General features: G+C 44.8%; 1 protein-coding gene and 1 long non-coding RNA gene across 2 annotated transcripts in view; one reads left to right on the forward strand and one right to left on the reverse strand.

The window, feature by feature from the left end:
- The window catches only part of LOC125932307 (uncharacterized), a 30,046-nt gene extending 7,782 nt beyond the window's left edge, over positions 1-22,264 (forward strand). Inside the window, exons 2-3 of the long non-coding RNA XR_007460573.1 lie at positions 20,813-20,935; positions 22,141-22,264. This is a non-coding gene — a long non-coding RNA (uncharacterized LOC125932307). The remainder of the gene's footprint in view (positions 1-20,812; positions 20,936-22,140) is intronic.
- The window catches only part of PLAC1 (placenta enriched 1), a 177,894-nt gene that overhangs the window by 28,467 nt on the left and 123,521 nt on the right, over positions 1-25,906 (reverse strand). The window contains exon 2 of the mRNA XM_049644864.1: positions 1,794-1,865. The gene's annotated coding sequence lies outside the window, so the exon portion shown is untranslated. The remainder of the gene's footprint in view (positions 1-1,793; positions 1,866-25,906) is intronic.

Consider the following 25,906-nt stretch of genomic DNA (forward strand, 5'->3'; position numbering starts at 1 on the left):
TTCAAGCTCTAGGATTCTGAGATTTCTATGAATAGTCCATACTGTATCACCTTCTATGATTTTTTACTTAGTTTTTTTTTTTTTTTTTTGCCCCCAGCAGAGCTCACTAGTTTATATTGTATGAAACTAAGAACGCAGGGGAGAGAGAAGGTTGTACGTGTTGTGTCTCAATCTTTACGGACAGAAGTTTTTCTCTCTTGTGAGCATTTGCAGTATTCACGCTTGAATCAGAAAAGCCTCCATTTTGGCTGATTCCAGCCCTATACTCTGGGGAGTACAGTGGGCAGGTAGCCATTAGTACACAGGAAGGGAGGGTTTTGTGGTATTTTAAAGCCATTGGATTTTATTTATTTCCAGTTTGCTCAACATTTGTTCCACATATCTATACAGTTGAAAAAGGGGTGCGGATGAGAAGAGAGAAGGATGAAATCTAACTAGGCCTAGAGAAAAGGATGAACACATTTGCCTTTCAATACCAAACTTGGGCTCATAATGCTTAAACACGAGACTTCTGGGTTTCATTTTGTCTTTCTGAAAACTAAACGCTGCTGTGACTTTCCACGTGACATCTGAAGGGTTGATCTTGGTTTGAGAAATGGTTCCATATCTTACTGCTAGGGCTTTATGAGTATAAGCCCTCAATCTATCAGAAATAGTCTTTATTTCTTTCAAGTGGAAAAGATATTTTTCAGATTATAATGTAATACAAGCTCATTGTAAGGAATTTGGAAATTACAGAAATTAGACAATGAAAGTCACTCATAATCCTACAACCTAGAGGTAACCCGTATTAATATTTCTATTTATTTCTTTTCAGTCTTCTTTTTTCTACGCACACACACACACACACACACACACACATATGAGCGAGTGCACGCACATGGGATCATACTGTATGTTCATTGCGTATCTTCTAAACAGGATTGTAAATAACTATGTAGCATTTCATGGTATAAATGTTACTGCATAGTATTTCGTAGTAAGGACAACTTTTAAGCTGCTTCTACTTTCCCTCTATTTTAAAAGATGTTACAATGAATCTCTTCATATTTATATATTTTTTGTGCATCTCTATTATTTTATTTTATTTTTTTTTGGATAAGTCCTTAGAAAGAGAATAACTGGGTGAAAGAAGAAGAACATTGTTAAGGTTTTGGCACATGTCGTCAAAGTGCCCTGTGGGAGAGTTGTGCCAATTTGCATTCCCAGTAGTGTTCGAGAGTGCCTGCTTCATTGCATTAATCCAGAATACTTCACCCTCATGTATACATAACACTATTTTGGACCATTTTAATTTAAAAGGCATTTGCTGAGCACCTATTATGTGTAGGGTACTGTGCAGGTATTAGACTCACTCCTGTTATGCAGTGTAAATGCTAAGTAGATAAGGTACATACACAAAGATGGTTTAAAAAGCAAGTGAAATAGAACAACATACACATCTCTATAGCCAAGGCTGATATCATTCAGTCTTTAAATGGCTACTCTTTGAGGAAAGACACTGTGCTAACAAATTTAAAAAATAATTTGGCTCTGGTAAACACTTTAAAAATGCATTAATATGAATCTTGCAAATAATAAACGTTCAGTTGTGATCATTTATGCTGTATTTCCCAGCATACATTTGGGCATGAATGGAGAGGAATATTACAAATTCACATCTTTTAAAAGAGCAAAAAAAAAAAAAAAACCATTTGGGGTAAAAAGACAATTTCTGCTTTTGTCAGTTCCTTTTAGAAAATTAACCTGTTGGTTATCGGAGAAGGGGGACACAGAACACACAGAAAGCTAACCTCCTTCTGGCAGCTGGGGATAATTTGTCAGTCTCCTTTGAAATGTGGCTTTGTGCTTGCTGGTGAAGGCAGCTGGAACAGAAAAAGCATGACAGACAAAAGCTGAAATCCACATGAAGAAAGGTCTTTTTCCCCAAAATTACTGTCTGAGTTAGCAATGGTCAGAAAAGAAAGTACATGTATATCTTCCCAGCAACAAGCACGTCTGGTACTAGAGAAGGCCGTCTATGCTACAGGAGCCATTTAGAAGAGCTGTAGCCCTGAACAGGGCTGCTGGATAGCACTTAATCCACCCCTCCGACCCCCATGAAAAGTTACACCCTCAAATGAAATTGAGTTAAAACCGAGTGTAAATGAATGAAAGTATCATGTTTAAAATCCAATCAAAAGCATTTACTATGCTGAAGAAGATCTACTTCATAGATAGTGGATGATGGCTCAAGAAATATGGGTTTAAGAATACGATTGCAACTTAAAAGGTAGCCAATGGAATGGCTAAAAATAATACTATCAAACTGGAAACAACCGAAATGTCCTTCACCTGGTGAATGCATAAACTGTGGTACATCCATGCAATGGAATACTACTCAGTAATACAAAAGAATGAACTACTGATGCATGGATCTCAAAGTAATTATACTGAGTGAAAGATGCAATCTCAAAAGATCACATACTCCGTTGTTCCATTTCTATCACATTCTGGAAAAAGCAAAATTATAGCAACATAAAACAGGGCAGTGGTTATCTGGGGTTGGGGGTAGCAGGCTGGACTGATTACAAAAGGCAGCATGGGAAAATTTGGACAGGGCGGGTAATGAACTGTTCTATATCTTGATTGTGGTGGTAGTTACATGACTTTATATACTTGTCTTAACTCATAAAACTAACTATACACCAAAAATAGTAAATTTTACCATATGTTACTTTAAAAAGTGAATGAAAAAAATCTCATAAAGATAACACTATCAAACATGGGGAGGTGGAGGAAAGAGGGGAGGTTGGGAGTAATGTTAAGTGAGCTCCTTTTTTTTTTTTTTTTTATAGCCGGGAGTCAGTAGATAAGATCCAAAATGGATAAACCAAGAAATAGGAGTAGAGGCATATTATTTAGTGATGCCGAAGTAACCACCAGATGAACTGAAAACAGAATCTGTTAAAAATGGTTGCCCCTGAGGAGTGGGACTAGGGGTGGGGCCGAGAACTGTTGTTTTTTGTTCCAAGCTCTCTTGTACTATTTGGTATTTTTGAACCATGCTCATGCATTACTCTGATTTAAAAATAAATGTAGTGGAAAACGCACTGGACTGGGAATCGAGAAACCTGATCTCTAAACCTTGATTCTGCACTAATTGAACAACTCCCTTCTCCTCTCTGGCTCTTGGTTTCTACATCTGTACGACAAAGGGGTTGTTGGACTAGATGATCTTCAAGACTCCTTACAGATCTAAAAAAAAAAAAATGATCAAACAGATGATCTGCATATCCACAACGATCTTTTGTCAAATTCAGCACAAAGAAACAGACGTTTTTATTTTTAAAGCCAGAAGGGACGAAATCATCTCATTAAACAGTCTCTTTCTAACCGCTGAAGAAACCAAGATACAGATTGGTTAAAAGACTCACTCGGAATGACAGTTAATTGGCGACAGAGCTAGGGCTGGAGCTTAGGGCTTCGCCTGGCTCTTGCCATGGCACCACACCGCTCCTCCCAGGTCTAATGGAATCATTCCCAGGCACCAGGGCTGACAAAAATTCCCTGGGATGACACCAGGAATGAAACTCATATGCTGACATGGTTTCATTGGCCTGGGAAATGAGTCAGAATTTTGGAAGTGGTCCCTGACATACGCATGCATGATGCAATACCACAGGCATCCTGAAGTTGGTCAGGGCGATGTTAAAGCTCAATTTGGGGGCTCTGTTTCCTAATAACTGGTGGACGAGCTGCCTTTGACAGCTATTGCCAGCCTACTGACCTTCCCCTTTTGTGCGATAGGAATCCCAGCACTGGAAATCCTACCCATTCCCATTCTGATTTAAAACCATGGGTTTAGCCATTTTTTTCTCAATGATCTTTTATCCCTATAACCTTTAAGTTCACACCATGTTTCACCGACGTCTATCAAGCATGATGGAAGATATGTCCACCTGGAAATTTTTATCAGCCATCGTCAAATGAACAAGGCATCTTGGTATGGTTTAGCAGTCCTCCTAGGAATAGAGCGGAACCAGACTCCTGACTTGGACCATACCATCTTCCTAGGAAGACCTTCCATGTTGACTCGGAAGCAAGCTAAAAGCATGCATGTCTTGCCGAGCATTCCCCCCTCCCCCTTTGCTTGGGCCTGCAGGCTCACTTGCCCCTCATCACATAAGGTCTGGGGTTTGGAGAAGAAGGACACCATTATGCGGGGCTATCATTCTTCCTCAGTGGAAACAACGCTGCCCTTTGTAAGCTCCCAGCAAACTTCAAAGGGTGTGGCTATCTTTCTGTGTTCCCAGGCAAGCCTCCTCGGGAAACACGGCTCACAGTGCCTTTCTGGTACTAGAATCTTCTTTCGCTGATAGTGAGTTAAAACAGGAGTTTTTAGGCAGCCCTCCTCCCTGCCCCCTTTGGTGCTTTGTCTACTTAAGAAGCAAAATTGTATTTTTTAACCCCCCTTGGAAAATACTTGTTTGCCAACTTTTGTGTCCCCCCCCCCCCTCCATCTGTGCTCTCACTCTAGCCTGGCTGTCTGCCCAGCTCTGAATCCTGCCTTACCTACTGCCTGGCATTTACTTCACAACAGCTGGCCCAGGGATCTCAAGTGCTTAGCCTCAGCTGCCAGCTTAGGGAAGGAGAGGCCCCTGTAGCTGAGCTCGTGACAAAGACAGCATTTGTTCCCACACCAGTATTCTCGATGTCAACAGCAGTGACAGGCTCCAAAGGGGATCATGCCCAGTCACTGCCCACTTGGGGAGAACTCCACAGGCCCAGGGATGTTCATACATCCAGCTTCCATATCTGCTTTGAGTCTCTCCACCATCCTGTGAGGTGACTAGAAACCAGTAACAGGATTCCCATGTTACAGTGGAGAAAGGCGAACCATTGGACACCAGGAGATCGCCCAAGGGAATGACGCTCATGTTGTTCAAAACAAGATTCAGGATACCCGGGTCTGACAAGCATCAGTTTCTGAGATTTGCCCATTTGTGTATGTGGAATGTGCTATCAAGCCTGGTTTGACCCTGTGAAGACATGGGGACAAGAGAGGGTGCCCAAGATTACCTCTCCCAGGGGGCTGGGTGGCATTCTTGTCCCCTTCCACCAACAAATGTTGACTGTGCCAGGCGCTGGGATAACAGAGGTGACTTAGATAAGCCTTTGTCCTCAGGGTGTTCACAGATTGCGAGGGTATCACCGTGGCCGGCCAATAGCAACTGGTGTTTGTGTGGTTTTTCTAACTGTAGAAACGAGCATGCACTGAATGGCTCACTTTGAGCCTCCTTGAGAGGAGAATCCATTTTGTCACAAATGTGGCCAGACTACTTACAATGTTTAAACATGTTAAAAAACAAAAAGTTTCAAATGATTAGTTTTTTGGTTGCTGGGTTGTTTTTCGTCTTCAGTATAAAAGTGGGCCCTTTCCCTGATTCCTCAGTAAGCACAGTATTGCCATATGACCCACAACTCTACTCCTAGGGATATGCCCCAGGGAACTGAAATCTATGTCCAAACAAAAACTTGTTCATCAATGTTCACAGCAGCACCATTCACAATAGCCAAAAGGTGGAAACAACCCAAATGTCATCACCTGATGAATGGATAAACAAAACGTGGTCTACTCATACTATGGAATATGATTCACCCCTAAAGGGAAGCAAGCAGTGATCCATGCTACAACATGGATGAACCTTGAAAACACGGCTAGAATGAGAGCACAGACACAAAAGGACACATATTATATGATCCCAGCTATATGAAATATCCAGAATTATGCAAAACCACAGAGCCAGAAAGTAGATTAGTGGTTCATAGGGCTGGGGGGGTGAGGGTGGGGAGGAAGAAAGTGGGGGGGGGAGTATTTAACGGGTAGATTTCCTTTAGGGGTGATGAAAATGTCTTGGAACTAGATAGCAGTGAGGGCTGCATGGCATTGTGAATGGAGTTCATGCTGCCAAATTGTACACGGGTTTCTCCTGCTATCTGAAAATAAAGCATCGCACCTGCCTTGGTCACTGTTGAGAAGTGTTCCTGGCACACAGTAGGCACTCGATAATTATTTATGGAGTTCTTTAAAAGAACGAATAAAATATATTTTTCTAATGCTGTTCTGAGAGCCATTGGAGAAGCATAAACCACTTTTCTCTAACATTTTCAGAATGTAGGGAATCAGTTGAAGTATATGTCCAGCAGGGAGAGAGGGGGAGCAAGCTCTCTGGTGTCTCTTCTTATGAGGGCACTAATCGTATCGTGAGGGTCCCACCTGCATGACCTCATCTCAACTAATTACCTCCCAAAGGCCCCGTCTCCAAATACCATCACATTGCGGGGTGAGGGCTTCAACACGGGAATTTGGGGAGGGCACATACTTCAGTCCATAGCAGCCAGGATGCATTAGGTAGTCATTGTACATCAATGGGAAAGGATCACATTTATGAGCAAGATATTGATGTTCATATCTTCACTATATCTTCTCCCTCTAGCCCACCAATGGTGCCTGCTCCTCTTTGGCTCCTGAAGCCCCTAAAATCTCTTCTCTGACGTGGTTTTCCTTGCAGTATCATCTCAAAGCTTCCAAGAAACTAGAGTATAGTTTTTCTCTGTCCCTTGTTTATACTAGTAACACTAGGTTCCCCCCAGGAAGCCCTGCCAACACCAAGGGTCACTCTTGTCACCCTTGCCATGCCCTCTGCCCAGCCCAGATGCTTGCAGTTTGCTTTTTACCCATGTCAATAAGACATGGGCATTTTGCATCACATGACATAGCGATCCATGCAGATCCCATCGCCCCAAAGCTGCTTGGGGGCGACAGGTTAGGGCACTACCAGGTAGGAGAGTAGCAGGCCAGAGTTTTTGAACTGATGTGATTGCAACAACCAGTGATCCTGCTGTCATGTAGATACAACTTATATGAAATAGTCTATGTCGGGGCGCCTGGGTGGCTCAGTTGGTTAAGTATCTGACTTCAGCTCAGGTCACAATCTCGCAGTTTGTGGGTTCAAGCCCGACGTCAGGCTCTGTGCTGACAGCTCAGAGCCTGGAGCCTGCTTCAGATTCTATGTCTCCTTCTCTCTCTGCCCCTCCCCTGCTCATGCTCTCTCTCTCTCTCTCTCTCTCTCTCTCTCTGAAAAATAAACATGAAATTTTTTTAAAAAAAGAAATAGTCTATGTCAAGATGCCTGACACATTGTAAGTACTCAATAAATGTTAATTATTACCCTCATGACAAAGGTATTTATGCATCCATTAAAATGTTATTGAATAATACTTAGGCATATAAGTAAATTATTACAGTGTATTAAGTGAAAGAAAGAGATTACAAAGAACATGAAGAGCTTCATCCCATTTTTACAAAAAAGTCACATGAATAAGCGAGATATTATTATTATTATTAATGTTTCTTTTTATTTTTGAGGGAGAGAGCACAAGCGGGAGGGGGACAGAGAGAGGGGGGGATAGAGGATCAGAAGCGGGCTCCATGCTGACAGCAGAGAGCCTGATGCAGGGCTCAAACCCATGAACCACAAGATCATGACCTGAGCCAAAGTCAGATGCTTAACCAATGGAGCCACCCAGGCGCCCCTAAGAGAAATGTTATTGTATAGTGATTTAGGTCTCAGGATCTGAAGGTAGGTCTACTGTTTAATCTGTGCAGTCACTTATTAGCTGTGTGACCTAGAGGGAGTTACTAAACCTCCCCGAAACTCAGTTTTTTTAATCTGTAAAATGAAGATGTGTGTGTGTGTGTGTGTGTGTGTGTGTGTATACATTGACGATATGCTTGCATATCTGCACAACCCAAGAGATGTGAGCTGTAATTTTAAATCAGAATTAATGAGAGTTCAGTACAGTAGTTAGATACACAGTGAACACGCAGAAATCAAAAGCTTCCTTCGATACCAGCAATTAGCACTTCGAAAATAGGAACAAAAGATACCAGTCACAAGAGCAGCGTAGGTCAGTGCAATGAGCCGAGTGTCCCCTCTGCCCGACTCTACCACAACCGGGTTTAGAAACAGTATTCCTGGTGATGCAGTTTCCGGAGCCGATAAGCCTCTGGCCTTGGCCCTCTCCCCTCAGGGCTCAAGCCCAGCTAAAGGGACTGGCTCCATGTTATCCCCTCAGCTGCCTTGTTCTCTCCCCGGTTGAGATATAATTGCTCCCATAGCAAACCAGTCTGCAGACGTGCTTCCCCGCCTCCCATGTAGACAACATCCTATCTCTCTCCTCGCAAAGCCACTTTCACTTCTTGAACCACACTTTAGTTTTCAGTAGGGTCTCTGCTTGAAATTTGCAGGGAAATGAATTTGCAGTTTCCAGGGGAAAGGTTTTCACGCTCATGAACATGATGGGTTCAAATCCCAGCACTCCACTTGCTAACTGCCTTGCCTTGGTCAAGTCTCTTAACCTCTCTGTCTGTCACTGTCCTCTTCCGTTATCTGGGGGATAATACTGACACCTCACTTTTAAGGATTTGTGAAACTTACATGATATTATGTACATAGGAAGCTCTCAATATATAGGAGCCTGACGTCATCATTAGAACAGGAATACAGCTGAGCCTTGAACAACATGGGTTTGAACTGCACGGGTCCACTTACATGCAGATTTTTTTTTCTTAAATAAATCATGTGTGTTCCTCGACTGTTTTTATTTATTTATTTTTTGTTATCAGTAAGGCTTCCAGTAAACGACAGGCTATTAGTAGTTTGGGGGAAGTCAAAAGTTATACGCTGATTGTTCAACGTACAGGAGGTCAGCACCCCTAACCCCCATGCTGCTCAAGAGTTAACTGTAGTTTGTTCTAAACGAATATCAAAGGTTTTATCTCTTATAAGCTACAAACTGCTTGTAGCAACTAAACAGGATTTTCCTACTCCTAGCTTCTGTCCAAGAGTTTCAACAAGATCAGGATCTTAGTTTTAGCCTGGGGACCCCAAACACGACAGCGCAGGACCCCTCAAGAAATAAGCTCAGAAATAAGCACCTAGATGGAGGGACTGCTTCACAGCACTGGGTTTTCTCCCCCAAAGGAAAATGTTCAAATCTAGAAAAGAAATTCTCAGGACAACCCAGGGAACTGAATCCCGAGCTCCCCTTTGCAGACTTCTCTCTCTCCCTCTCTCTCTCTCTCTCTCTCTCTCTGTCTCTCTCTCTCTGTACCTTTTATGCTGAAATGTCAACAAAATCCGTTCACTGCTGGACCAGGTCCATGACCAATCTGTGCAGGCCGAGAGAGGCGTTTCTTCCACCTGAAAAGCTTCCTAAGACCTGCTACATCAAGTGGAACCCTGGGCAGGGGCTGAGGAGCGGGACTGTGGGGGTGTTTTGTTACTCTGCACCCCAAAGCCTCCTTGGGAGGCGGGCGCTACCGTGCACGTAACTTAGGGGAGTTTCTTTCTTGTTATTTTAAGGATACTGTGTACTTGGGTTAACTACCCCGAAGGCATCATTTTCCTTGTCTCTGAAATGGGGGGAACATAGTAAAATATATCTCAAAGGACTGTTGTGAGGATCAGACAGGTAATGGCTTTAAATCATTTAGTAATATGCAAGCCTTTGATCCATGTTGATTATTATTACTATTGGTTAATCCTCATACACTGCAACTTACTAAATTATTTTAAAAATTACTGCAGCTTAGTATTTTCATAAGTTGTAAGTTTTATATAGTTCCCACGTATCGCAAGCAAGGACAACTGGCACTATTTGACTGCTTTCCCCCCACCCCGCCCTCTTTAGCTATTCAAAAAAACTTTTCCCCTATCATTTTTGGCTGTTCTTCCTAAATCCAAAAAAGCCTACCGTTCTAATCCAAAAGCATTCTAAACTGAGGGGAGTTTCTAAGTCAAACGACCTCCTGTGCATCCTCTGGTGAAGAACCATTTTGTAACATGGAGAATCACCTCTCAGTTTTTCTCCTTTGAAAGTGATTTTGCCTGGCTGTCTTAACAAAGCAGCTCACGTGTGCCTGTATGAAAGGGGTGTTACTTATGCTAGAGAAAACTGGTGCAGCCACCATGGAAAACGGTACGGAGCTTCCTCAAAAAGTTAAAAATGGAACTACGTTACGATCCAGCAATCGCACTACTGGGTATTTACCCAAGGAATACAAAAACATTGATTCAAAGGGATACATGCACCCCTGCGTTTAGAGCAGCATTATTCACAACAGCCAAACTGTGGAAGGAGACCAAGTGTCCATCGATAGACGAATGGATAAAGAAGACGTGGTATACATACGATGAATATTATCCAGCCATAAAGAGGATGAAATCTTGCCATTTGCAACATGGCTGGATCTAGAAGGTATCAAGCTAAGTGAAATAAGTCAGAGAAAGACAAATACCATATGACTTCACTCATACATGGAATTTAAGAAACAGAACAAACGAGCAAAGGGAAAGAGAGAGAGAGAGAGAGACACCAAGAAATAGACTCTTAACTATAGAGAACAAACTGATGGTTACCAGAGGGGAAGGAGGTGGGGGGAGGGGTGAAATAGGTGATGGGGATTAAGGAGGGCACTTGCCGTGATGGGCACCGGGTGATGTATGAAACCGCTGAATGACTGTATTGTCCACCTGAAACTAATACAACACTGTGTACTAACCATACTGGAATTAAGGTGACGGGCATCGAGGAGGGCACTTGTTGGGATGAGCACTGGGTGTTGTGTGGAAGCCAGTTTGACAATAAATTATACTTTAAAAAAAGAAAGGAACAAAAACAAAGAGAAAACTCTTGGGGTTACTCGAAGCAAAGGCTCTGGAGACCAGCAGGCTCTCACTCCTCGTTCCCATGGTCTCCTGCTAGCCCAGACTGTTCTGCCCATTTAAGTCCGGATTCTTCTTCGTGGCTCCCAGTCGGACTCTGACTCCATTCCCCCTCCTTGCCCCTCCGTTGCCACACTTAGCCGCTCCTCACTGCCTACCACATCAAGTCCACACCCTTCCCTTCGTGTTTGGGCATTTGAGGCCTTCGATGACCCCTTCAACTAAAATCCCTGCTACTTTCCAAAAGCAGCCCCCTGTTTCGCCACCGTATAAGCGCCTCCACGCCCTGGGCCTGCCTCTTTTCAGAAGCGTTTTGGGGCCTCTGGGTGGCTCGGTGCGTTAAGCGACCAACTCTTGATTTCGGCTCAGGTCACGATCTCATGGTTTGTAGGTTCGAGCCCCGCATCGGACTCTGTGCTGACGGTGCACAGTCCTCTGTTCCCCTAGCTCTCTGCCCCTCCCCCCCCTTGCGCTCTCATGCGCTCTCTCATAAAAATAAATAAATAAACATTAAAAAAAAAGAAGCTTTCATTTGTCACTGACTTATGTCTTCCCTTCTCTGAAGTCTTACAGCCCTTGATTGTACCAGAGCATCCAATGACTTGTTAGACTGTCTCACGAGATTCCCTCTCATGGAATTCTTGACACCCCAACCTGACTATATAAGCCTTTCCTATGTGCCTAGTTCTGTGCTATATTCATTTGTTCCCAATAAACTCAAAAAACTCAAAAACGGATACTCAGTAAACATTTCTTGCTAACTCGTTTTGCTTTTTTTTTTTTTTTTTGCAAAACCTCACATTTTCACCAAGTCCTTGAAACTCCCAGACTTGCTTCTATGATTGCTGCCCATAAATGGCTTCTTTGACACCTGCCCTGCTGACCTCATCTGGCTGTTTTGAGACTCAGACAGGAACAAGAGAGAGAAAGCCTTTTGGATACTGTCATTGCTGCCATGCCAAAGCACTGACCAAGGTCTGGAGCCAATTTGACTGCACCAGTTGTTTTGGCCTCCTGTAGCCACAGACTGCATCCCTACATAGAATTCCCATGTTCAATAATCAAACACGGTTTTAGCCTCCTTGACAGCAGAGGACCGGCACTGAACGGGCCAAAGCCTGTGTTTTGACAAAATGGCAAAGGTCCGATTGGTTTTGTGCTCATGCCCACGAATGGGCCACTGGGCATGGTCCTGGGCAGCAAGGTGGCCCCCAGAAAGAGCTATCCATGTAGTCAGAAAAGAGCTTTAGGTCTTCTTAAGGACTTGGTCACCTGGTACAGATACTGTTGACATTTTTCTTTATTGAGCACTTACTATGTGTCAAGCATATTATAGCCATCATCTCATTTAGAATCCTCACAATAACCTGTTATTATCCCTATCTATTAGATGAGGAAACTATGGCTCAGAGAGATTAAGCAACTTGCCCCACATCACAGAGCTGTCTGCCTCCAAAGTTTAAACTGTATGGCCAATCACCACTCAAATCCTCTCAAATAGGGCAGGCGGATGATCAAAGCTTGGCAGCACGCCCCAGGGGTACCCATCCCTCAGTGGCAGCAGAAGGGAAGAGAACCAGACACTGGCAATGGACAAAGACAAAGCCACCGTCCCACTAAACTGTAATCAGAGTTGCAAGCTGATGTTCATGAACACAGTTACAGTTCTACCTTCCTGTAAACCAATAGTTCTTAACTTTTTGGGAGGCTGACCCTTTGAGAAATTGAGGAAAGCTGTAGACTCTCTTCTTACAGAAATGTGTAAATGCAAACACATAATTTTGCATAGTTTCAGAAAAATTCATGGAGCTTCCTGTATTTCATCCAAGAACTACAGACCCTAGGTTAAAAAATCCCTGCTTTATGCAAATCTAATACTACGTTTTAAAAAGTGATAAGTTAGGGAACAATGATTCCTTTAAATAACAAGCCAACCTAAGACACAAAAAACAGGATTTGCTTTATGGACATTTTGTTTTCATATAACTTTCAGGATTATGCCTAGTTGCCTACATGAGATGCATTTGCCATCAATATCTCTGTATTCCCCTAGAGCCCCATGTCGTCAGAAATGACAATGGCACAGGGTGCCTGGATAGCTCAGTCAGTTGAGCGTCTGACTCTGGATTTTGGCTCAGGTCATGATCCCAGGGTCATGGGATTGAACCCCATGTCAGGCTCCATGCTGAGCATTAGATGAAGATTCTCTCTCTCTATCTCCCTCTGCCCCCCTCCCTAGTTCACACTCTCTCTCAAGGAAAGGAAAGGGAAGGGAAGGGAAGGGAAGGGAAGAAAAGAAAAGAAAAGAAAAGAAAAGAAAAGAAAAGAAAAAAAAGAAAAGAAAAGAAAAGAAAAGAAAAGAAAACAGAAGAAAAGAAATGACGATGGCATAGATGACCATCATCAGGACTGGCCAGAGCACAGAGCTAGAAATGACACATAGAGCTGGTAAGAAGTTTTTTGTCACCAGAGAGTGGGTAGTCACTCAGCAGGAGTGGCTTCACTGGTGGGGATTGGACTATATGACCTATAATGGCCCCAATCAGCACCATGAGTCAAGGGTTCTAAGACCTATGGAAACCTGAAGAAGATTTATGCCACAAGTCCACTACTGTTAAGCAGCTGATGGCTCCATGAGAAGCCAGGTACTCGAAGGGGGTGGACTAAGTATATATTGGCTCACTCACCTGAGTCTACAGTCAACCTCTTTACACTGGCCCATGTTATTCCAAATAGCAACTGTTCATTCCCCGCCAACCAGAGGTCCTATTGTTCTTTTACAAAAATATTAGATAATCCCAACCCAAGTCATTCCAAGGCCACTTCCCCCTGGCCTCTTGTGTTTTGAGTAGACAAGGTCTTACTGTAATCTTTAATACTATTTGTTAGTCACAGCCTGATACTGCTTCTTCTGAGCCCTCCTCCAATGTTTGAGCCCTCATACAAAGGGTGCTTAGTTGCAAGACATAGATCTGATACATTGATCCTATCGTCCTTTATCCTTTAAAAACCTTTGCACCTTAAAATGAGATGTTGTGTGGTATGTTCGAAGGAACACTGGATCTAGAGCCCTTGTTCCTTCATACACTGCCTCCTGACCTCTCTGAGCCTCACTTCCCTCTATCAGACAGGTAACAGTCTTTACCCTGCTGACATCACATGCATCTTGTAAGATCCAAATAAGATAGTGAAAATAGAAATAGTGTATTTGCTGTAAAGCGTTAGACAAACAGAAGAATTCATAACTACAAGAAATTTAGAAATTCAGAAAACACTTATCAAGGCCATATTATTCCCAGGTACTTTATGTACCTTACATGCTTACAGGATCTGAAACAGGCTTAGAAAAGTCAGATAACACTTCCAAGCTCACCTTGCTAGGTGGCAAGGAACTGGGGCACTCTCTCTCCTCCCTTCCCCCTCCCCCAAGACCAGATTGCTTTCCATTACTCCACATTGCCTGTCCCAGGACATTCCCCCCATTGGAATAAGAGATTGTTACTCACTTATGAAAAATAAATCCTTGACCCTCTTTGAGACCTCCAAGGCAGTTGGTGGTGTTTCCTCCTTGTGAAAGAGCGGCTGGGGATGAGGAGGGGAGAGAGAGAGGATGGGGCAGCGCCTTAGACTCAACTCCTCTATGTTGGAACTGTTCGAGTTATGTATTGCTTTGAGAAGATGGCCGAGTACTTCACTCTCCCTCTTTCCCCGCCCCCCTTTCTAATTTGTAAGTTGTAAAAATGTGTCGCCCCCAAATGCACCAGGTGTCTCCAACTTTCTAATTGAGCAAGGCAGACTCTTTCCCAGCCAAGAGCCTTGAAATATTTATCCAAATTTTAGTTTCACTGAATTAATGCCTTAAGCTGGTGAGCAATCCAACTGAAGGTCAATGTTCGTTTCCTAAAGTTGTCCAATGTCTGTGTGGTATTTAGACCTGAAAATGATGACTTTACTCCAGATTGCAAACTCCCCAGAGTGCACCCTGGAGATGGAAGCCAGCCCACACTGTTTTGTGATCAGTCAGCATAAATGATCCTCTCTTTTGAGTTCAAGGTGGGCTCAGAATTGAAGCTGTCTTGAGATAAAGCAGATCAGCCCCCATTCACCCCTGGGGGGGAAGGCCTCTGAGCAGGGGAATGTGAAAGGCCCCTCCGGTCAGGGGAGACTTCCGCTCCCCTTGGCTTTGGGCTGTACCAGTTGGCAGATATCGCTCTATGCGAATGCTGGCCAGACCAAAATGGTGCCGAGACAGCCACAGGGTTGTTTAGCAAAAAGAAAGGAAACATCTGCAAATCCTGCATTGGTGCTGAGCGGGGACAGCCTGCTGCTTTTCCTCATGGGCCCACGGTGGGCCAGGTCCTGACTGATCAGAATGGTTCCCTGAAACAAATGCATTTGAAAGATATTTTCCATCCCCCCCCCAACAGGAAATTCTTGTGTTTAGTCATCCTTACTCCATGGGCTGAGTCAGCAAGCTCTGCTCTAACCACAGCTGCTTTCAAATGGTAAGCTTAGAAGACCAGTTAGTTGAGCGAGGAGGCTTGGCTGAAATGCTTTGACAGCCAGAGCTCCAAAATCAGGTTGGATACATTGGAGGAGCTGGAAGTTAGGCACTGCTCGATACCTTTGAGTCCTTCTGGGTGGGCCTCAATTACTTTTTAGTATGTTGGCAATACAGAGCATTCCAGAACTAGAAGGGACAGCAGTTGGAAACCAGTATGGTGCAATGGCGTGATCTGTTGGCCTATGACCTAAGTACTGGCCCTGCCAATAATTAGCTATGTGACTATAGGGTCATTGTCTCCATTCTCTGGGTCTTAGAATTCTCAGGCTTAAAACCAAGGCTTGGATAAGATGACCTCTAAGTGTTCTTCTTGCTTGCTCTGACAGTCCGAGACAATCTAGGACAGATGACCAGCTGTTCTCTTCTGAAATTACCAAGGGAAGACACCATATAACCTGCTTTGGGAATCTGGCCCAGTGTTTTATCTATCTGTGCTACAAATGTCTTCCCTGGATCTAACTGCAATCTGTTTTCTCTTGTCTGGACCTCTGTAGACATGGAGAAGCCCTAGGGAACGCACTTTTCTAAAAGATCCTTTGTTACCTCCGAGAGCCTTCAGGTCGGAGTTATGATAAATCCTCTGCGGGCAAGGGAGGCAATTGCTTAGGTTCAGATGACCACGTTTTCCTCTCATCAGATGTTTGCCACCCTTCTGGTTGTTATCACTGACTTGTGAACCTAGGCGGACTAAGGCTGGGATAGACGGACTATCCGTCGGACACTTAGCTCTGCAGAGAGGAGGACGTCACTTATTTCGGATCAGATACCTCACAAAAGTTGTTCTAAAGCACAGAGAGTCTGGGGCACCTCTGAGAGAGAGAACAGCTTCATGTAAGGTGACCCTCTCCACTCCTGGGACTGCATCTGGACATGTGTGCCCAACGATGAAAATGGTTCGCATTTACCGAACACTTGTTATGTGTGTGCTGGGCATTGTTCTAGGCACTTTACATGCTTATTTGACCTCATTTAATCCTTACAAAAGTACAACTGTTATTCGTGTTTTACAGATTAGGAAACTGAGGCACAGAGAGGTTAATTAACTTGCTCCAGGTTAAACTTCTAGTAAGCAGGGGAGCTGCTCTTCTGGCCCAGGGCTCAGCTCTGAACCATCATGCTTCTGAGTGGGGCCAGCTTCATGGGAGGAATGAGATGTTACGGATGATTCTGGCCCCTGTGAGGACTGCCCACCCCACCTGCCTCATGTGCCTACATTCCTTGTGAGGTACATGTGCCCGGCTTGGTTTCCAGGGTGCTCTGTGCCCCTTCTACAGAGAGCAAAGTTTCCTCACGCAGAACTGCCAAGTGTGGACTCTAAGACACTGGAAATGAGTCATGTTTTCCTCTTACAAGGGCAACCTAGGGAAAGATCGTTCTAGAAAATGGGTTTACCCAAACTAAAGAAAGTGTTGGGAAATGGCCATATTCCTCTGCGCTGGTAAATCCATTAGATTTGTCACATGTCAGAGTTGGGGGAGAACTCAGAGCTTGCATAGTGAAAGCCCTTCATGTTACAGATAAGGAGACTGAAGCTGAGATAATGGGATCAGATGCATGTGGACTGAGGGTTAGATGGCTCTTAAAAGTTTGGGAAAGGGACAGAGATTACAGACTTGACCTAATTTATAATTCCCCTTGGAGCCAACCCTGTGAGGGAATTGGAAGGAGGGATTCACCCACACATCAGAGCCATAACCCCTTGCATAACAGGGATTCCGGAAGCGTGGGCTTCAAAGGTAGCGAGATACCAAGAGACTGCCCCATTCAGACGGCCAAGGTCCCCGGCTAAATGGTAAGGTCTTATTTTTAAACTTATTTTTAAAACCAGACCTACTTACGAAATGGATCCCACACTAACAATCACAAACGAGGAAACGGGGAAAACCACTTCTGTGGAAAAAGAAGCCGGTCACGAAACTCGTGGACTAATGACCGGGATCCAAAGATATGACTCTCAAAGCTTTTACTACGGTGAAAGCCAAACGGAACCATCTTAGTTCTCAGTTTTGAATGTGCAGACATTATTGAAATGTTTTCAGGCCAAAAGTCTTGCAAAGTATTATTTTAAAAGAAATCTTATGGCAGTGTAAGTTTTCACTGATCCTAACACAAAGAGTCAATATGGAAAAAAGGAAAGAAGGACCTGAGGCCGCCAGGAACCGGCCCTCGGGAACAGTATCTTAATGGCTGTTTTCAAAGAAATAGCAGGATCTCCTTTCATTCCCCAGTGTGAGCCCACAATGTATTTTCCAGCCTCTTCCTCCTAAGCTAAAAAGAAAGTACCAGAGTTTAAAAATAAAAGATACAGAATTAGAGCTCCTGCCTGATTCGCCTGCTACTTGAGCAGATACGTACAGTAAAACCTTATGAAGTGTCATGTCTCCTCGAGCTGGACTCAAACAGATTGTTAAAAAGACCTACATCATGTTGTTGGGCATAGTCTATTACTGCTTACTGACCTTGCCATGTGGTAAAGTCGGCCACACACCATCTTATAAATAGCCAAATGAACTCCCCCTCATTTTATAGGGTGGCTAAAGCCTGGTTACCTTTCACAATCAGCCAACCTCTTAATTCATCCCAGGTTGCAGCTGGGCTCCGGGAACATGGAGGAGGCTTGGTGAGGCGGGAAGACGGAGGCTGGGAGGGCGACAGGGCACGTGTGCCCACGTGCGTGGCACACAGAATCGCTTTGGAAGGTTTTTTAGAGGTAGTCGGTACTCTCAAACTAGAAAAAACCCTGCCTTTGTAGTGTGAGGGGATGACATTTCGTTGCAAAAATAAATGATTTGGTCATTACCATTTCATGGTTGCTGGCAACCGACCGCCTCTGCTTTCTAACAATTTCCATTTTAGGCACTGACAGGCCCTTCAAAGTGATTCAGCCAAATATCCACCCCAAATTGCGTATTTGGCAGTTTCATACTGAAAAATCTGGGGCCTCTGGGCAAAAATGTCAGATAGGGCTCCCTCCTTCTTTGTCAATTGCGAAACAAACAGATCACCATAAACAGTCACTGGGGGCTCCTTGGGCAGCCATGCCGACGGAAAGAGAAGGAACGGAAGTTGTTGGCAGGGGCTGCTTCCTTGGCTCCGGTTACTGCTCTCGCTCTCCGTTGCTGCTTGTTCTTTTCCTGAGGGCCAGAGCTGCCTCAGTCGTTAACCCTAACCAAGGTGAGGCCCAGGTTTTCAGCAAGCAGCCATTCTCTGCTGACGGAAAGCAATGAGCAGAAATGGAAATCACTGGGACACGATTCTCTGAGGCCCTGGGGTCTGGGAATACACTGGAAGCTCACCTTATTGAACTGGCTGAAGCTATACGCAGGCCATTACCATGGATCCTCATTGGGCAACTTGTTCTGGTTGATCTCTGGAACCCACCTGGGTCTCTGGGCCTCTGAGCAACCACAAGGCCTGGAGCACTCTGGTTTGCCCGGTGGAAAGCCTGGGAGCACCTCCCAGGTAGTCTCCTGCCTGACCGGTAACCCTAAGAGTCTGATTCCCCCAAGTTCTTTTACACACATTTCCCTCAGCCTTGAAGGCTGTCCCCTTGACTTAAAAAAAAAAATTTTGGGGGCGCCTGGGTGGCGCAGTCGGTTAAGCGTCCGACTTCAGCCAGGTCACGATCTCGCGGTCCGTGAGTTCGAACCCCGCGTCAGGCTCTGGGCTGATGGCTCGGAGCCTGGAGCCTGTTTCTGATTCTGTGTCTCCCTCTCTCTCTGCCCCTCCCCCGTTCATGCTCTGTCTCTCTCTGTCCCAAAAATAAATAAAAAACGTTGAAAAAAAAATTAAAAAAAAAATAAATAAAATAAAAAAAATTTTTTTTAATGTTTATTTGTTTCTGAGACAGAGAGAGACGGAGCATGAGCAGGGGAGGGGCAGAGAGAGAGAGGGAGACACAGAATCCGAAGCAGGCTCCGGGCTCTGAGCTGTCAGCACAGAGCCCGACGCGGGGCTCGAACTCACAAACCGTGAGACCATGACCTGAACTGAAGTCAGTCGCTCAACCGACTGAGCCGCCCAGGCGCCCCTCTCCCCTTGACTTTTTAAGCGACTGGTCCCCCTCTCTTCACTTAGGACTCACTTTAAATGTCAGGCCACCTTGGTGAGGCCATCCTGACTCCGCAGCCCAGGCCCGACCCATATTTTCTCTCTCACAGAACTAGTTTTTTTGTTTTTGTTTTTTTTCTGCTTAAAGCACCCATTACCATTTGAATCTATGTATTTATCCACAGTAAATGCTCAGGAAACATTTGTTGAGTGAATGAACAAAAGGGTGGTATTCTGTTTTCTCGTCCAGTCTGAAAAAACTTTAAGAAGTAGGCTTATTATCCCCATACATAGGTGTCTCCCTAAACACGGCCTGCATTTGTTACCACTTGTCTCTCTGAGAGAGAGAGAACTAGCCCTCTCTCTCAGAGTAAGGCTACCCCTTTCCCTGCCCACTTCTTACTTCTTACTTGGTTCATGATGCCCAGGATCTGGGCACCAGGACTACGCAGCGTTTTGGTCGGAGACATTGCTGGAAATTTGTCACCCAGAACTGACCCTGCCAGCAGAGTACCAAAACGTCATTTGGGGGTGGGGAGGCTAGACCATTATACTTAACAATACTATTCACGGTTACCTTCTCTTCCCTTTGGGAGCTATTTTTAAGAGGTTACTTGGATTCCCTGACTATAAATGATAGCCAATCGCCTCGAAACTACAAATAAAGTCAAGTTGCTATTATGTCTGAAAATCGCCTTCCATTCAATTTGCCAGTCCCCCTTTTGGGGAAAGGCCGTCTGCTCTAGTCACAGCCATCCAGCTGCTCAGGTCCCCTTCCTTTAACATTAAGTAATGAAGAGAGATGAGTTGCTAGATCGCCAACATTCGAAAATGGTTCCCAAAGGGTTACCATGCCTTCTGTTCTCTTTCTTCCTGTCATTAGTTGCAATAATATTGATGTTTGTCCGGTTTAGAAAGCCATGGAAGGCCCTGTGCTTTCTGATTACACTTCGGAATGGTGACCAACCCGGTTATTCCTGAACGCTACCAAGGAAGGTTTTGCCCCATCTCTATTTTAAAATATGAATCACCTCAACTATGAAAATCTTCTCCAAAAAGCCTATCCAAATTTAAAATATGTTCCTTTCAGCCTGGAAATTCCACCCCTTGGAGACGATCCTGTATATATACCAGGATGCAAAGGTACACGTACATCCAGTGTGCCCACCGAAATAGTGTTTATGATAGCAGTGCTCCCAAAGAATGGAATCTTAGCTAAGCCGTCACAAAAAAGGGCAAGATGGATTTGTATGTGCTGTCACGGAAAGATCTCCATGATGTCCTAAATGAAAAAAGCGAAGTCTAAAACGGTAGGATCCCATATGTCTTCAGAGCCTGTCAGTTCCTCCTTCAAGCAATCTCACAAAATCCGACTTGTCATTTCCTCTCACTGGTTCAAGCCTCCTAACTGATTCCCTGGTCCCAGGGTCTCTCTTTCCAGGTCATCTTTCCCACCGACCAGAACGAACGTTCTCAAGCATCACTTTTTCCAGCGCTCTTTACTGCCAGAGGGAGAGTCTCAAGCAAGCATCACAATTATAGGAGGCAGGTTGGTGGAGTGTTGCCATGTTCGGGGATTAAGGGAGATCTTACTGGAGGGTGGGTTACCATCCCTGACTAGCTGTTTGACTTAACCCCTCTGAGCCTCAGTTTCTCCATCTGCAAAATGGACACTGGGTGGTTGTGAGGATGGAACGAGGGAACCATGTAAAGAGCTCAGCATGCTGGCCCAACAAATGGCCAGCTACTATTAGTATTGTCATTTTTGTTATGAAACCACAAATTGGTTTATTTGAAGTTCTTTGAGAGTGGCTTTGTACCTTCATAACACCTTTTGGAAGAAGAAGGTTCCCACATTTCGTTCATGTTTACTGGACATCTAGAACCCGCTGCATACAGTGAGGCCGCCTCTTGTGTATTTTCCCTGATATGCATTGCAGAAGCTGCCCCTTTCTCTTGTACCCAAATCTGGAGGAAGTGTCTAAGTCCCTTGGATCCATCACCTTCAAGAGTTTCTCTGCGGACTTCAATCACATGATACCCCTCCTATGCCTTCATTTCTCCAACTATTTGGCTCTAATCTTTCCTGCCTGCCTTGGAGGGCAGCATCCCAATGCCTTCGGCCCTTTCCTGGCCTCATTAAGATTTTCTTTGTGGCTGCCTGTTTTGTGTTTTGTTTTTTTTTTCCTTTGGGATCGGGTGACTATTTTACTCCACTAATTCTTTAAAACAAAAAGGGCTGTTAGCCCGTGCTGTGGAATGAAAGGGCAGGCCAGCTCTGTTTTTTCTTGTAATATCCTAATTTTATGCCATTACTGTGAAAGGGAAATGATGTTTTTATATTCAGTTTGGATTTCTACCTGTTTCATTGAGTGGGCTCTCAGAGTGGAGTCATGAAGGCTAAGACTCAGGTCTCAACTTTGCCTGGGGACAGACTCACTGTGCGACCCGAGGCACGTCTAAGAGATTCCTGCGTCTGTCCCCTCATCAGTGAAATGAGAGTGTTGGGTTATAGTTCCCACTGTGTCTTCCAGCCCTGCTGTAGGTGCTTCCGTGGTCTGGATGGGTCCTGAAGGCAAAGACTATGGCAAAGTTCTCTCATTACACCCACCCCAGTGCCTGGGCTGGGCTGATTCAAGTTGAAATGAGCTCTTCCGTGGGACAGTTGCATGCATTTTCCAAGAGCCTATCTCTCGAAAATTTTTCTGAGGTATATTAAATGTCAAAAGAATTTCCTTTTTTTTTTTTTTCCAGGGCTCACCTTACCACCAAGCTCCAAGCTCCACTTATGCTGAGAAAAACCATACATGCTGAGCTCCGGTCAGACTTGATGGCAAAGAACATGTCTCTCATTACCACCTCCATTTCTGGTGATTGCCATCATCACACGTTTACATCCTGGATGTCTTCCAGGCAAATGCTGAATAGTTGATTATTTGCACAGATGACTGTAGCATGCCCTCGCTTGGATTTTGCCTCCAAAGTCTCTTTATTGAGAGTTTTTATATTAAACATACACTAAGTCTCAAGCTTGATTTTAACTGATCCCACATGAAGGAATGATTTTCAACTCATAACACATGAGGAACATCTGTTCTGCTTATTTGAATTCAGGCAGTGCCATTATTATTGTAGAAGCTGACTGTTGAGTATCAATATTTGTCTCTTTCAGTTCCATTGAACTTTCTGGGGTGCCACTCCCATTTGTGGATCTTTTAAACATACATCCTGGAGTCTATAAAACAGCGGAACAACTCCCATTTTCCTTTTCATTTTCACCGACTTTTGCTGTAGAACTTGGGTCAGGCTCTGGCTATTGCTTGCACACGTGTTCGGGACAGGAGGGTCCTTGTCAAATGCAGCCAGAATCACTGTTCAAAAGTCTAGACATCAGGTGCACAGACTTTGAGGCTGCCTCATGAAGACCATTCCAGACCTTTGTTTGAAACAGGCAAGTTCCCAGGGGGAACCTGACTGATCCAGGAATTCACCTGCAAACTGGAACCCGCGGAGCTGAGTTATACCTCCCTGGGGCCTCCAGATAGGTCACAAAGGAGGATGTCTTTGGACCAGAGGCTCTCATCTTTGATGTCAGGACACCCTGGTATCTGACAATCAGTTATTATTCATTTCCAATAATCAAATGGCAAACTTGTATGTGATTTACTTAGAAAAATAAACTCAAGCAGATTCAAGGATTTCTCTATAAATAACTCTAACATCCCCATATGCTCTCATGAGTGGGAGAGAAAGGGGTGGGGTTTTAGTCAGTGCTCTGGGAACTAAAGAGAACTCTGGGTGTGCCCAAGTGCATGTGAACACTAGGGGCGCTCATGCCAGGCTTCCTATCTGGCAGCAAATGTATATTTTAACAAGGGCCTCATGAGATTATCCCCTGCCTATGGGGTCTGTCACAGCGGGGATTTAAGGGCAGGCAAGACAAGGCAGGCAACACATACCACAAAGGCAGTACGTTGGCTCTAAGTAAGCAGATTGGCTCTAAGTTGGGCTAAATAACAGAAGGACTTAAGTTGGACTCTTAACTACTAGTGCATCCTTGGCTAAGTTACTCAATGTTTCTGAGCCTCGGACTATTCGCTTTTAAAATGGAGACATTACTGGGGCACCTGGGTGACTCCGTTGGTTAAGCGTCTGCCTTCTGCTCAGGTCATGATCTCACGGTTGGTGGGTTCGAGCCCCGCGTCAGGCTCTCTGCTGACAGCTCAGAGCCTGGAGCCTGTCTTCGGATTCTGTGTTTCCCTCTTTCTCTGTCCCTCCCCTGCTCATGCTGTCTCTCTCTCTCTCTCTTTCAAAAATAAATAAAACATAAAAAATTTTTTTTAATGGAGACATTACTATCACCTACTTCCGAGAGTTGTTGTGTGGCTTAAACAGGATGGTGCAAATAAATCACCCGGCGTGTCTTGAGTGAGCTAAGTGTTCCAAAACACATAGCAGCTGTGGATACCTGGTGTGCATCTGAGGCTGGATCCTTATGCCTCTTACAGTGACTAGCACATTGTAGGTCCTCAAAAACACGCTGGCTTGATACAACAGGCCACACATTATATGTGTCCGCTTAAATAAAATATCTAGAATAGTTAAATCCATACAGGCAGAAAGCAGATTAACGGCTGCCAGGAGCTAGAGGGTGAGGGGGATGGGGAATGACTGCTTAATGGGTATGGGGTCTCCTTCGGGGGTGATGAAAATGTTCCAGAACTAGACAGAAGTGACAATTGCACAACATTGTGAATGCACTAAATGCCACTGAACTATACACTTTAAAATGGTCACAGTGGGGCACCTGGGTGGCTCAGTCAGTGAAGCACCTGACTCTTGATCTCAGTGGCTCAGTCGGTTAAGCGTCCGACTCTTGATCTTGGCTCCGTCATGATCTCACAGTTTGTGAGTTCGAGCCCTGTGTCGTGCTCTGTCCCTCCCCTGTGGAGCCTGCTTGGGATTCTCTCTCTCCTCTCTCTCTGCTCCTCCCCTGCTCACTCTCTCTCCTTCTCAAAAAAAAAAATTCAAAAAAAATTAAAAATGGTTAAGGTCATAAGTTTGTGTTATTTGTATTTTACCACAATAAAAAATTCATTGGCTTGGGTTTAGCATTTGATTGTCTTTTGTGTGACTCTAATTCACAGACAGCCCTAGGACAGTGCACATGTACAGGGGCTGATAACTGGGTACCTGCTTCTACCCCAAGCAGGCTAGAGGGGACAGCTATGAGGTGCTCATGTTCTAGGCCAATGTCCCACAAAATGGCTGGGCCCTAGCCCTCATCTCCTTCAATCTGGTGTCATGTTGGCCCTGTGGCCTTTCCCCTGACCTAAGCCCATGTAGGAGGAGTAAGAACAGTAGGAAGGGTGCCAGCAAGAACCAAAGGATTAGGCTGAGGCTTAGCAGAAACAGTGATGTTCAACTCAAAGCCAACTGTTCTTTGGTCAGGCCACTCAAAGCTGATTGGCCCTGGTGGAAGCCATTGACAGTCCTACTCTTGGAAAACACCACTGTCCACACTACTCCGGGGAGCCTAAGAGGGCTCATGTGATTATTAAGGCCCCGCCATACCCTCCTTGAGCAATCACCCAACACTCCAAATGCTAAGATTCTTGAGCTGCAACCAGGAATGTCCCTGGAGTGAATTAGTTTTGGGGGGATTGAGGGACTGGCTCCAATCTGGGGTCTAGAGGGTGACTGAAGCATTTGAGATTTGTTACCCAATAAAAATCTCTGCTAAGGCCCAAGACTGAAATAACTCAGCTGGGCTCTGGACTCAGCAGGGACCATTCATTAGCTAACACTTCTCGTCTGTGATAGTTACAGACAGGTTTTTTCATGCCCCCCGAAATGGGCTTCAGCATTGCAGCTGGCAGACAGCTGTGGCCTCACAGTGTTTACATTACCCAGACTAATGCAGTCTGTGCAGGAGACACAGAATGAATCTGATTTAGCTTTTGGAAAACGGGATTTTGAAAAGTTCCGTGGTTTGCTCTCACCCCTCCCTTCCTGAGCTGCAGAAAGACCGAGGTGGAACGAAACAGGCACAGCCAGGAAAAGGAGACTCTCATGTCTTTGTTTGGCAATGCTTTGTTTGACACCTCCAGGTGGTGGGAGCTGAGCTGAGACCATAGGATTAAGACGGCCAAATGCTGGTTCATCACTCTGGAGCCTCATCCTACTGGTCAGCCTGAGCTCCCTGGGGACTCTGCAACGTGAAAAGAACAGAAGGGCCAGGGTTCCCATAGACACCTAGGTCTGTGACCAATGGCACACAAAGTGGAAGCAGGGGCTGGCTAATCCTGGTAGGGTGTTCAGGACCTACCACACTACCTTGTGGGCAACCTACTCCAGTTTGATAGCCATTTTGTTTTATCTCCTCAGGTTGGTGTAAAATAAGGTTCCCAAGTCCTGTCCATTCTGCCTTCAAAGTGTATCTGACATCCTCCCTTCTTCTCTGTCACCATGGCTACTGTTTAGTTAGGGCCATATTTCCTCCTGTCTGTACCAGGGCACC

Source organism: Panthera uncia, chromosome X, assembly GCF_023721935.1.
Source record: "Panthera uncia isolate 11264 chromosome X, Puncia_PCG_1.0, whole genome shotgun sequence".
NCBI lineage: Eukaryota > Metazoa > Chordata > Mammalia > Carnivora > Felidae > Panthera > Panthera uncia.